This window comes from Mesocricetus auratus, unplaced genomic scaffold, assembly GCF_017639785.1.
Source record: "Mesocricetus auratus isolate SY011 unplaced genomic scaffold, BCM_Maur_2.0 Super-Scaffold_100009, whole genome shotgun sequence".
Taxonomy (NCBI): Eukaryota; Metazoa; Chordata; class Mammalia; order Rodentia; family Cricetidae; genus Mesocricetus; species Mesocricetus auratus.
The window spans coordinates 36,853,360-36,867,307 of record NW_024429193.1 but is presented as its reverse complement, the minus strand read 5'-3'; the positions used below and the strand labels follow the sequence as shown (position 1 = coordinate 36,867,307).

General features: G+C 40.8%; 2 long non-coding RNA genes across 2 annotated transcripts; both read right to left on the bottom strand.

The window, feature by feature from the left end:
- Window positions 1–718: 718 nt before the first annotated feature.
- Window positions 719–1,523, bottom strand: LOC121142201. Its single transcript, XR_005879181.1, has 2 exons — window positions 1,325–1,523; window positions 719–1,205 (listed from the first exon to the last, which is right to left on the bottom strand). It is a non-coding gene; the product is annotated as an uncharacterized LOC121142201 (long non-coding RNA).
- A 6,401-nt stretch (window positions 1,524–7,924) lies between these two features.
- On the bottom strand, window positions 7,925–12,417 carry LOC121142200. The gene is made up of 3 exons (XR_005879180.1): window positions 12,127–12,417; window positions 10,565–10,624; window positions 7,925–8,267 (listed from the first exon to the last, which is right to left on the bottom strand). It is a non-coding gene; the product is annotated as an uncharacterized LOC121142200 (long non-coding RNA).
- Between the last annotated feature and the right edge of the window lie 1,531 nt (window positions 12,418–13,948).

The window sequence follows — 13,948 nt, the reverse complement described above, 5'->3', positions numbered from 1 at the left end:
TACTCCTCCCCCTAACTTCCCAGATCCATTCCCTCTGGCTCCCCAGTCCCCACTTTGCACCCTCTTTTATTTTCAGTGACTCACTGTGTTCAGTTTGTACTACCCATACCACAGTCATGGATGTGGGTCCCTCCACTGGACACATCCAAGGTCTCTTAGACTTTGTACTTCCCCGATTGGCCTGCTTTGTCATTCTTTGTGCTCTATTCATAAATCATCTCCAGTAAATGACAGCAAAGGTGTCTTTCTTCTCGACCGTCACTGTGTGATCTATACTTAACTGCAGGCTTCCAGCCACAGAAGCCATCACTAATCAAGCCAACTCCAGCCTTCTCAATCTGCAGCTACAGCCTGGGAAGGCTCTTACATTAGGGTGTTACATGCTAGATTTAATGTGAATGTTGTAGTCTGAAGTGAAAATTATTTGTACAGCTGGAATCTAACATTTGCATAAGTTACAATTAAAAGGGAAAATATAATTACAAATTTTCAACTTAATTTGAATGGCTTTTAAAATGCTCATTTGGCATAGGCAACAGCTTGTGAGCAAACAGCGCAGTCTCTCTTGAGTTGCATCCTTTTGTCTGGGTAGCAGTCAGGAGCTCATTTTGAAGGGTTTGCTTTAACCCCTGAATCCCAACAGCAACCAGCACCAAGAGCCTATCGTACAAGGCGATGTTTGTTTTCCAAATAGGATTACAACATACGCAGTGATTCATAAATATTTGCATCTTTTAATTGTTTCTAAACACGGAGTGGCAAGCGGCACCACACAGGAATGTTATTCTTCCTGTGGAACAGATACACAGTGGAATTTTAAACAGTCTCATTTCCTTCCACTCTCTAACCTAAGAGATCTTTGGTCACATCTTCCACACAATGTTTTCCCCATATCACAGTCTCTTTAAAGACCCTGGTTAAAGCCTTTCTCCTTTCCCTTAATTACATGTCTTTTTCTTGTAGCATCTTCATGCCGAAGGCATGTCAGTCTTCCCAGAGACAATCTCTGTCCAGTGTCTGTGGCCCAAGTCCATATTTATTCACTGGTATTCAGGGCAAAAGAATCCTTCTATTGCCCTCAAACATGAAGATCAATTTTTTCATAAAGTCCTCTTCATAGCATATTTACTTGAAGCCCTGATTCCCCCACGGTCATGATAACTATGAGTATTATGAACATAATATGTTTGACACATCACCAAGTTCTGAAAGAAACAAGAAAAGGGGGAAATTACTCTATTCAATCTTTCCTTGGGGGGAAAGCATGCAAAACGATAAGAAAGGGAAAAGAAAGCTATCACTGTGAATTACACAATTAACTCACCCTTCTATTTTCTTAATCCTTTTTCTTGCTACTTTCTCCTAATAATGAGATGCCAGAAGATTCTCTGGGAAAAACATGAATTGTAGAAGTGATCCTTTGTTCTGTTTACCCTGAAATCTGAAAAAGAAATTCTATGGCAAACACAAAGCCACAGAGTAATAGCATAATCTTATTTATCTTTTTCCTGAGAGACCACAAAGATGCTCAGTTGATTGAGAATATTATTAAGTAATGTGATTCATTTCTTAATCACAGAAACCCTGTTATTTTTTTTCTTCAATAAATAACTAATATGGAAGTGAGAGGACTCGTTTAAAAAGCACCGCTTAGAAGAACCTTCTGGAACTGACTATCTAGTATCTTTGCAGAGGGTAATCTTTTGGTCAACTAACTCCATCATTCAGATCCAGGATGTAAATATTGATGAGAGTTGTGTGTGTGCACGTGTGCACAAGCATGTATAAATGTAACTCATTTGGAAAATATCCCATATTTTCAATAAACTTCATCCTGCGACCTATAGGGCCTTTCAACCTCCTAGGAGGCCACCTGATCTGTATCTTTTCTCTTTGATGCACCCTGGATATCACTCATCTGACACAAAACAGAAGCCAGAAGCCAGACATTTCCTAGTGCATTAGTGACTCTTTTCACTGCTGACGCCAAACACGTGGCCCGGAGCTACTTAGCTTACAGTTTTAAAAGGCCACGGTGTGTTATGGCTACGGAAAGGCACAGCAGCAGGAGCAGGAGGCAGCAGGTCTCACTGCACCCACAGTCAGGAAGCAGAGAGAAGTCAATGCTGATACTCAGCTCACTTTCTGCTTTTTACTCACTCTGGGACTCCATTGCAGGGGAATGGTGCCCCCACATTCCAGACAGGTCTTCCCTGCTCCCTCAAAGCTTCCCAGAAACACCTTCACATCGAGAGGTGTGTCTCCATGGTGACTCTAAAACCCAGACAGTTGAGGAGGTTCATCGTCCTGCTGGATCGGTGAAACACAGGTGCCATATGCTCCAATATTTTAATTGTTGTCTGTTTATTCTTTTTAAATAACACACTTGTGATATTGCCAATCTATGACTTAGAATAAGACTAAATTTTTATACTATTTGAATCCAAGTAAAGGAAAATATTCAGGGAAAATAGCACAGATGGTATACAAAGAGCATGAAAGAGATGAATAGATAACTAAAAAGCTGAGGAAACAGTGACCTAAAAAGTCATCCTTCATCAGAGGCTGAGACTGAAAGTTAGAAAAATCTTAAAGTACTTCTCAAAACAAAAACTGGGAGAAAAGTAAAACTCCAAGGAAGATCTAATTATCTCTGCTTTTCTTTTCTTTTCTTTTCTTTCTTGGAATAACAGAACGTATTTCTCAAGACTGACTGAAGGCAATACCACACTGGAACTTTCCTTAGATACACAGAAGGGCCTGAAGCAGGCAGGCAACCTCTGGAAGCTACAAGGGTCCAGCAAAGAGCCTGCATGCAAACCAGGCTCGTTCTGAAAATGGTGTGGGCTGCTTCTCACAGCTGAGCTGGGTGGGGCTGCTCTCAAGTGAGGGTCACTCACACAGGAGAAGCACTGTAGGTAGAAACAAACAACGGGGCACGAACTTCCGGAAGCTCCATGATCCTCTCTGCCTCCCCCTCCCTCCCCTCCCTTTGTTTCCACTTCTCCTGTGTCTGCCTTGCTGAACTGGCTACGACTGTGTAAGAGTCTATTTTTCACTATTCACCTTCTTCTTCATACAAAGTTTTAGCTTTCCCAGTTTTAGATGTGACTGAGTCAAGCTTTGTAGTTCTGATTCCCTAAAAAGGTTAAGTTACAAGTGGTTATAAACTGGGTTTCCTTCTCATGCAATCCTGAGATAGGTATCTCATCGCTGCCAATTAAAATCTGAGGAAAGATTAAAGATCACAAGACGTGTGGGAGTAGAAAGAGATGATCCTGGGGTTGGAGATTCTGAGAAACTCTATATTTGATATTCTTTGTCCTTCCTGAAGTCAGGCTGTTTCCAGGGGCAACTAAGGGAAATCTAGAGTAATCCACTAAAAGACAAAGTTAATCATCCCTTGGATGTTTCTTTACACCTCTTTTTATATATGCCACATCTCTTAGAGCAAATGTCGGAACAGAACGGATGGAATTTCACAGCACATCCCTGGGTCTACAGGTCACTGTAGAGCAGGAAGTGAAGGGAGAGAAAAGGGCCACTGAGATGGTCTCCAGGATCCCCAACCTCTTCGGCCACAAAATCATTAAGTAACTCAGTTTAGAAAAAACTACCCTGTTTCAAAACTTGTTAAGTCATAAGAATAAGACTTGTGTGTTTGCCAAAAACAAGGAACAGCACTAAGGATTGTAAATGGCTTCTTCAGATAAGTTACTCCATTAAAACCCTTCAAAAGGCTCAACAAGCAACATGCAGCCCTCCTGCAGGACTCATAACCCTCTGGGGATTCGATCCCCACTCTCCTTATCTCCCACCTTGGGCAGGCAAGGGAAACAGGTATGGAGTGGAGGAACACACAGAGCAGATTGGTTGGGCTGCTGTCCCTCCTGAGCCTTGCATAAACTGTCAAAGAATAAGACTTCTGTTCTGACAAGAGTGAAATAACTCTACATATTTATTTCAGGCCCGACTGACAACACTCCAAGGTAGTTTGGGTAGAAGCGACTCATTCATTTCCAATGGACATTTGATTCTCAAAGGGACCACGCACTTCAGCTGGTACCTTGTGATGTCACAGCAGCAGGACTCCCTTAAGGTGCCGCTCAGGAGAGCATAATGGGGTTAAGTGAGCTGAAATGAAAACAGCTGACAAATTTGGCTTTCCACAAAGCTAGAGAGTCTCACCATTGGTGATGAGCTTGTTTGGCAAGCATCTCCCCAGACTTAATTTGTGCCTTCATTTCTTTACTATTGAAAGAATGGGGCATTTGAAGAAGGGCTGTGAACAGTGGTTAACCTGGGTAACACTATTCAAGATGATCAGATGTAGCATCATCTGCATGGGCTCCTCTAGGACAGTAGTTTTAGAACTTCCTGGAATCATACCAGTGGACCAATACTCAAGAATCATTCTCATGCCTGCTAGAGAATGGGGTGGACCCAGATATAGAAGGGGACCCTTTATCACAGGAATGAAGAAAATGCAACTGGTTTTGAGAAGAAAAACTGAGTTTCAGCTTGTAAATAATCAATCCACATTAGAACCATGAAGGCAGGTCATGTCCCAGTTAGTATTCTGAAAGATGAATCCACGTAGTTCCCACAGTTGAAGTAGACACTGTGTAGGCTTTAAGCCCTACACTGTAACTTTCACTATAGGGGAGCAGTGGAGAATTCTGTCTCTAGCACTCACAAATCACTGATGCTAGTTTCTGCACCTAGTCTCCCTCTCTTGGTTACATATTAAACTCTTGAGTGTGAGCCATTGCTCTTCAAGGCCCTACACATTCTCCTTGCCAGCCTCATGTATCACTAGGAACCATGCAAAACAAAGGGATATGGGCTGCATCTCCCTTGTGCAGGTTCCTGTTTTGTGTGCGTCGCAGTCTGAAGTGGCTCCCTGGTCTGTTTATGTCCTTTTCCAAGGGTTCCTACTCTCAAAATCATATTCATCTCACTTCCTTCCCTCAAGAGTTCCTTCGTGTTAGAAACACAGTTCTCCAAGCAGCTGTCTTAGCATCCCGCCCCGTGAGGAGGGAGCAGTCTTCACATCAGCCCGAGGGCAGGCATAACAGCTCAGATCCATTAGCACACCACTTATTGTACACAGAGGAACCACTGCGCATGAGGCTCTGAAGGAGGAAAAGAACTGAATAACAAGCCCCAGGATGACAGTAGAAAGATTGGGAGTACAGTACAAAATCAGCCATATTCCATAGGTACATATCTAATTCCTTCATTATAGATGAGTGGTTAAGAGCAAGGGTTCTACAGCAGATAACTTGAATTCAGATCTCAACTCTGCCACTTACTGGTAGACAGCTAACCTCTCTGGCCTCTTTGGAGATGAGGACAGTAGTATTTCTGCCTCTTCAGTCTATTGTGAGGGTTACACAGGTTAACGTTCACAAAGCTTTCCCAGCAGTGCCAGACACACAGCAAGCATGTAAGTAGCAGCTGCTATATTTGGAAAGAGTGATCATGGCAAATAAGGACTGAAAATTCTTCAATTAGTGGGACACAAGCTACACTATTTCAAGTCAAGAAAAGCACAAAAAGAGGGTGTTGTTCCCCACTCTCCTATTGCCTGGAGAAGGGTTGGGGCTTTGAAGAGGTGGCATCTAGGAGAAATAGACATGGCACAAGACTTGGTGCTTCATAGAGGTAGCAGTGCCCACCAGGAGCAACGAGCATCACAGGGTGGTCTCTGAGGTAGTACCATAAAACATCCAAGGTATTCAAAGAGTACAGAGGTGACAGCAGAAGGAACAGAGGAGTCTATGGGAAATGATGACACCCAGTGGACGTGGCAGCAGTGTCAACAAAGGCAGTGACAAACAGATGCAGGGGTCAACGCACAGTGGGCAGCACAAGTGAAAACATCAGCCTAACACAAGCCCATGGGAGAAATTTCCTGAGCTATCAGCAATACATAGAAGATGGGCTTTGCCAACAGGCAGAGGTAACTCTGAGGGAAGTATGACAAAACCCTCAAACCATCACTGGCCTGACAAGCCACAAAAGGGGAATGCTGAGAAATCATTAGAAGCATATGGTTTAGATTCAGGGCCATGTGTTATATTCATGTGATCCACACTACTGATTCTGCTCTGGCTGTAGAAATGCCCGAAATAGCAACACCAAAGAGATTCTTGCCCCACACAGCATGTACTGCATCAACTGGATGGTGCACAGACCATGACCAAGTGAGTGACTGGGTAAATGACCTTGTTGATGTCAGAGAGTTGAGAAGACATGGCTACTAACAGCTAGCAATGGAACAGAGGGGGACACTCAGACATGACAACCAAAAACAAAGCATCATTCACAGTGAGTGCTCAACATCAGGGCAATGCTGGGATGAACTGGAGAAAGTACAGGACTCTGAGGTAGGAAAGGCTCAGCAGATGGGAGGAAGCAAAGGAAAACTAGCAAATCTAAAACAGGAGCCACGAATCACGGCCTGTAGACAAAGCCAGCCTGCTACCTTTGTAAATGAGGTTCTATTGGAGCCCATCCTCACTCATTTCTTCCATTTGTTTCTTTAGTATCTATGGCTGTTTTTGTGCTTTACTAGCAGAGTTAAATAACCTGTGCTGGAGACATAGACACGGCTCAACCAGTAGAGTGCTTGCTGTGAAAGCATCAGGACCTGAGTTCAACACCCAGAACCCAAATAAAAACAGTCAGACACACTTGTAATCCCAGTGCCTGGGGCTGATCCAGTAAGGAAAGTGGAAGACAGGCAGAATCTCCAAGGACTGCTGGTCAACCAGCCTAGCCTACTTGGTGAGTGAGTTTCAAGCCAAATGAGAAATCTCTGGGGAGGGAGAGAAAAGGGACAGAACCTGAGGAACACCTAAGGTTGTTCTCTGATTTTCACATGCATGCACAAACACACACATGCATGTGCATGCATACACTAATGACAATATGGCTATAAAGCCAAGAATAATTTGCTATCTGACCTTTGTTAGAAAAAGTATGCTGGCCTCCTGTCCAAGGCATAGTGAAGAAAGTATGGATGACAGCAATGGTGCTGGAGTTTAAGGGAAAAAGAGGGTGGTAAACTCTGCAGGGCCTTAAAAGCTAGGGAAGAGAGCACAGTCAGTTATCCATCTGTATATCCCAAGAACTCTGTCTGACACCTGGTAAATGTTTAATAAATGTTTATTGATTAAACTATTAAGCTTCTTTTTTTTAAGAAAAGAAGAGTATAATTCATTCCGTCATTTTTTTACCATAAGTATTTGTTTTTGTGATAGATGAAACACAGTTTTATGACATTGTGAAGATTCAGTGGTAACTATTTTAAAGAAAGCCAGTACCCAGTTCTTCCCTATGTAAAGGAAAAGGCAGGAGGAAGCACTCTCCAGAAAACATCTACCTCATAAAATATGGCAATGATGGCAATGATATCTTGACTCTGGACTGCGAAGTTGTGATGCACAGTAAAGTCCATCACCCATAATGTGTCTTCCCTTAAAAGACTTCGCTATACTGTGGCCTCAACAAGCATCAACACCATATTTCCATTGTGAGCTGTTCTCAGGCTTTTATTTCAAACCAGTTGGACATTCTGATCCCATATCCAGCCATGCGGAATAGTTGTCTACATTCCATTGTTAACCTCCTTCCACTTACTGATTCATTATTCTAGCTATAAAACAAACAGAATTTGTATTGAAACTACAATGGAGAATGCAAAGCATGCATGGTAGAGCATACCTATTCTCCCAGAATTTGGGGGCAAAATATTTAAAGCTATCTTAGGCTACATAAAGAGTTCCAAGGTCAGCCTAGCCTATTTGAGATCCTGTCTCAAATAAAAAATAAATAAATAAACAATAAATAAAAATCCAACCAAGATTTCAGAACTGTCTGTCAGCTCCCCCCCGCACTTCCAGTGGTACCATCCTCTCACAAGCTCAAGAGCTTAAACCCTTGGTCCCCCAGCTGGTGGTCATGCTTTGGGGATTTAAGAAATGTGGTCTTCCTAGTAGGCTTCTAGGGGCAAGCTTGAAGGTGGTTTCCTCTTCTAGTTCAAATCATAGTTTTCCCAGCTTCCTAGTCTGATGAGCTCTGAAGTGCAGACTATCACAGACCACCACACCCCGGCTACCGCGACTTCACCGCCGTGGTAGGACTTATTCCCCACCACACCCCAGCTGCCATGCCTCCACCATTGTGGTAGGACTTATTCACCATCATAGACCAGAACTCCCCAGCGGCCATGCCTTCACCATCTTGGTAGGATGTAGTCCCTAAAAGTGAGAAGAGAAAAACAAATGAAATTAAACTTCCACTCCCAAGTTGCTCCTCTCGGGTATTTTGTTACAATCATAAGGAAAGTAATTAGTATTATTCTCCCAGAAAGACTAGAAATCTGTTGTTATTAAATTTCTCTTATGAGATAATTTTCCCTGTACTTTTAAAATGAGCGTGTTCCCCAGCAGGCCAAGAGAAAGGAACAATGAGAAGGTGGGACATCCCTGAGAGTCGTGGCTGAGTGACACTCTACAGAGTCTGCGTGAGGCCCGCTGAAATGAGGGGAGAATTATTTTAATGAATTGGGTACCGTGTACAATAGCCACGAGAAATAAGATGTGAGCAAAATGATGTCAGAGTCATGAGCCAATTTCTTTCTTTCCTTCCTTTTTTTTTTAGAACAAGATTTGACTCTACCCCATGTGGATTTTGAAGCAACAGGATGGTTCTCCTGCCTCAGCTTCCCAAGAACTTGGGTTACAGCCATGAACTATGACACCTAGCTTTTACTATTCCTACATAGTTAAATTTTGTCATCATAAATTATTCAAACCCACCAGTAGGTTATCTAACCCTATGTGGTAAGCCCAAAACACATGCACATATGAACATCACTAAATAGACTCAGCAGGTTGTATTTATGTATACATATGTGCATATGTATATTGTGTGTGACAAAAATAATTAAACAAGAGATTATGAATTGGAGAGGACCTCCTAAGAGGGAGGAGGTGCAGAGTGGAAATTATGTAAATACGGTACTCAAGTATGAAATTCTCAAAAAGTTAAAAAATTTAAATGTACAATAAAAATAAAATATTTAAGGTTACCTTAATTATGATTGGTTTCAAGTGAGACTGAACATGCCTTACAAATCTTTAAGTGAAAAATTATATTTATAGAGTAAATTTATGCTTCTAGATGATATTTTTTCAAGTGGTAAAATATCATAATGGTCATATAACTCAAAATTGTGAAACATTCAACAGGCCAAATAAGCAAAATGTCAGCAGGTACATTTATGTGTCATACTCACTGTAATTAAATGGATTCTTTATATATTTCTATACCTTAAAAATTAACTGGAATTTCTTCAAGATTAACAAAACACAAGGGGAAAAATGTCTTGGCAGATCATAGCCGTGCTATGCAGACTTATCAATTGATCTGACAAAGTATTAAAAATGAAAATGAGGGGAAATGAGAGTGTGAACAGAGAAAACCCCATATAACAGTAAAGAGGAGGTGGGAATCCTTGAAACATCGGGGAGCAGCCACAAGAAGAGAGATTTTTTTTAACACGAAGCCTGGCATCTCACAAATAACGTATGTTCCATATTATGTGGCAGTTGCTATGGTAACAACCTTTATTTTCTGAAACAGTACACAGATGTGTACAACATTCTAACTTGCCGGTTATAAATTACAGCTTTTCCCATAGTTCAATAACTTAAGAATTCTGTATTTTCAAAATCTCAGAAGTTCCGTTGTTATTAAATTTCTCTTATGAGATAATTTTCCCTGTACTTTTAAAATGAGCGTGTTCCCCAGCAGGCCAAGAGAAAGGAACAATGAGAAGGTGGGACATCCCTGAGAGTCGTGGCTGAGTGACACTCTACAGAGTCTGCGTGAGGCCCGCTGAAATGAGGGGAGAATTATTTTAATGAATTGGGTACCGTGTACAATAGCCACGAGAAATAAGATGTGAGCAAAATGATGTCAGAGTCATGAGCCGATTTCTTATTATAAGGTCCTATATTTGCAGTTTCTAAATAAATGAGCATTATTTCTTAGAAATGTCATAGCATTAATATAATTCCCTAAGCTACAATGGCAAGAGAGAGTAAATTAGCCTACTTATTTGACTTCAAATGAAAATTTTTTGAATCTTAGAAGATTCTGAGCTTTGGAAAAGATTGTATCACTATATTTAATAAGGCATCACATCCTTTAGTTAAGTCTAAAAACAGAGACATATTTTTACCGATTAGGATTTTTTAAAAACCCTCATCAACAGGCACTCACCACATAGCTTCTGCATACAGGGGCCTGACTCTCCATACCTAGACATATATCTATATATGTGGAAACATGCAGTATGGAAAATTTGGATTCTATAAATGTATATTATGCTTTCCAGGTGCCAGGTCGGAGTGTTTCCTTAAATTGTTCAGTCTGGGGGTGTGGCGTAGCAAAGGACCTCTTGCCTAGCCTGTATGAGAGGACCTAGGCTCACATCCCAGTACTTAAAAAAAAAAATCAGATGGTCAGGTGGTAGCTTTTTATTCCTTACCGCACAGAGTCATCTACCAGCATTCATCATCAGGTTAAGGTCTGAGGCCTGGGAGACATACTTAGAAAATAAGATGGAGTAGTTAGCATTTATAGTTCAAAGCATGCTTATAAACTAACAAGAAATTTCTCATTTTAAGGAAGGTGTAAATGTTTTCAATGAACAGCAGCAAAGCAGCCCTGATCCTAAATGTCCAGAAATGCACCGCAGAGGGACCTCTGCTAATACACAGGGAACATCTGGAAATGCTAACCCAAGTCACAACACAGTTAAACCTAAATCCAAAGCTGTCTTCACAGCAGCCACAAGAAGAGCAACAGTTGAATAATATGCACATAATGAAACCCATTTTGAGAAGCTTACGCCATTACGTGGTTGTTAAGATTTTTGCTAATGCTCTCCCCACACGCTCCTTTCTGTATCTTTCTGAGAAGTATTAAAAACAGAGCATGACTAATCCATTCAAATCCTATGTTATCAAAGACACCTATCACCTCACCGGGACTCGCGGGCTAGAACTCAGGACCCAGCAGCAAGAGTACTTCGTCGCTGGCTGCATTTTTAAAAGTATTGCTTAAATTACACTTAAGTCATAAGATAATTTCGAACTTTCTTCTCTTTTATATTTGTACGGCATATTTATTGAGTCACGCCATGTGCTTTTACAATAAAGTGCTTTCTGCGATGTCGCCTTTGTTCACCCAAAATAAAAGTGACAGTTATCCTTTTATAAGCTATTCCGAGAACATTCTCTCTTCTTTGAAGCTGATTGATGCACTACTTTAAATGTTCCTGCAAATATCTTTTCAATTCAAGTTTTTTGCATAATGTAATAAGAAGATAAAAGAATTCTATACTTCAGCAAGAGACATTACAAAGCAAGTAGAGACATTATCAAGGGCATTAACATGCTCCTAATAGCAATAAACCCTTTTAACTGTCTGATGTAGAACATGTTCCCACCAAACCACCACATATTATGGTAATTGGCTCCAATTTCTGAATCTTACATTGTAAAGTTACAAAGACTTAGGTAGAACCGAAAAAAACAAATGTAGAATACTCATCTTGTTACCCATCCCATGATGAGATGTTTGCTCGTTACCTCCAGTGAGGCCAGGTCTGAGCGCTGAACTGTTCATTCCTCTCCTCACTACAATATTTTTGTATCCTGCTTCCTTTTTTAAAATTTCTACTCACTGGTATAAATACATTTTTCCCAAATAACCCTTTTCTGCATCCAAAATATCACCTAGCTTTCACTCAGTAACACGAGTTATCTGTGCATTGCGGAGTCACACCACAGCTACTTTGTGCTCTCCCATCCAGGGAAAGATACAACAGAGAAGAAAGATGCTGTGTAGTTGCTTTGGATTTTCTTTACAACCGACTACTAAATTACAGTAGCCTTTCCATCCCAGCCGAGAGGAAATATAATTTCCAACTAAAGTTGAGCCCGGATTCTGTTAAATTAAATAGCAAACAGAGCTTTCTTGCTCTTTGGTAGGATGCAGGGCAGGGGAGAACTGACACCACCAGCCCGGGCTGGATGATTAACCTACAGTTTAGGTTGTGTTTCTAGGTGGCTCGTCCATCGTGCAGGGAATGCTTCCGTGAAGCTGGCGCCAGCAACTTGCCTGCTTGAAGGTCTATCAGGATCCACGGTCGGCTCTGAGAAAGCTGTCATTTCATGTGTCTAAAATAGCTTCTGATGTGATGTACAAGACGTCAAGAAGGAAAGGACAATGAAATAAAAGCCAAAGGAGGAGAACTATTTCAATTAAGAAGCATTTCTAGACCGATCCTTGGAAATCACATAAAATAAAAGCTGCCAGGATCAATCTGTGCTTACAAGGTTGATTTTTATCACTTACATACAACCATTGAGGCCAGGGGTAGCAGGTGGGAGCAAACAAATTATGCACGGGGCAGCTGAACTTTAAAATTCCTTTCTCACTAGATAGAGGTTTGGTTATTAAATTTGCCTAATGGGTCTAGGGGAAATGTTCATGTGACAGGTTGGAAAGAGAAAGAATAAAATTCTCACACAGAGGGGGAAAAATGATACATTTTAATCTCCAGACCTATAAGAGTGAGTTTCCTGAATTTCTAAGGATTTAAACCTTAATTGCAGGTAATTAAAAGCTCTGTATAAATTCTGGGGATTTCCTTTATTGCTGCAATTTTTCTGATGATTTTTGAATGTCATTTTCAGAGAAAGATATTTCTTCAAGGACTGCCCTATCACCCCAGTAATCAAATATGTTAAAGGTGAATTGAGGGGGGAAATCCTTATGAAATTTGAGGCAACCTTTGAGCCAAGAGTATAATAATATTAAATACAGACATAAGCATTACCAAAAATAAATAAATAAAACTCTAAATGTAGCTTCTATGAAAGATGCCACTTTCCCTTCCATTTCACTTTTTTTCCTCTCAAATGTATTTATTTTAACTTACAGGTAAAATTGTATCATACACAACATATTTTAGAGAATATAGATTTACCCATACAGTATGAAATGTTTAAATCTAGGTAATTAGCACAAGTCCATTTGTTTTTTGAGAAACAGCTAGTGCACCTTCAATCTGTTATGATTTCTAGCTCAGTCTTTGTACAAATAGTATACCTTTAATTTGTTATTTTTTATGTCGTGCTTTGTACTGAAAGGGATATTGGGCAAAGAAAAGGGTTATTTTACTCACTTGTCAACTAACTGACTTACCTGCTCCTGGGTTGTGACCCTGTGCAGGACCTTTGTTCTTTGGAAGGAAGGAAGGAAGGAAGGAAGGAAGGAAGGAAGGAAGGAAGGAAGGAAGGAAGGAAGGAAGGAAGGAAGGAAGGAAGGGACTGAGGGAGGGACGGAGGGAGGGAGGGAGAGAGGGAGGGAGGGAGGGAGGGAGGGAGGAACGAAGGAACGAAGGAAGGAAGGAAGGATCATGTTTTTCTGAAGGGGATACTTTTTAAAAATTCATCTGTTCATCATCAAACCAAGAACTTTTTCCTGCTATACATCTTTCACAAACAATAAGAGAAACAGCCTGTGAGCTCCCTCCAATCAAAAGGAGAAAAATAAAATCATCGGGTCCATGATTTCCTTAATATACTTAAAAGAGATAAAACCCCATTGATGCTTCTAAAAATAAAAATGAGGAAAGGGCAACTTTATTGATTCCCTGCAAACCAACGAACGTGTACCTTATCGATAACACTAAACACCATCTAAGCCTTTGGTGATTTTCATCCGAAAATCTGCTCCTGAATGAAGGCTTAAACCATCGTATTAATATATTAGAGAGAAAATTACCATGGGAGACACTTGGAAATTAATTAAAAACCCTGCACTCAGTTTGTTTGTGAGAGAAGATAAATATCACACATGG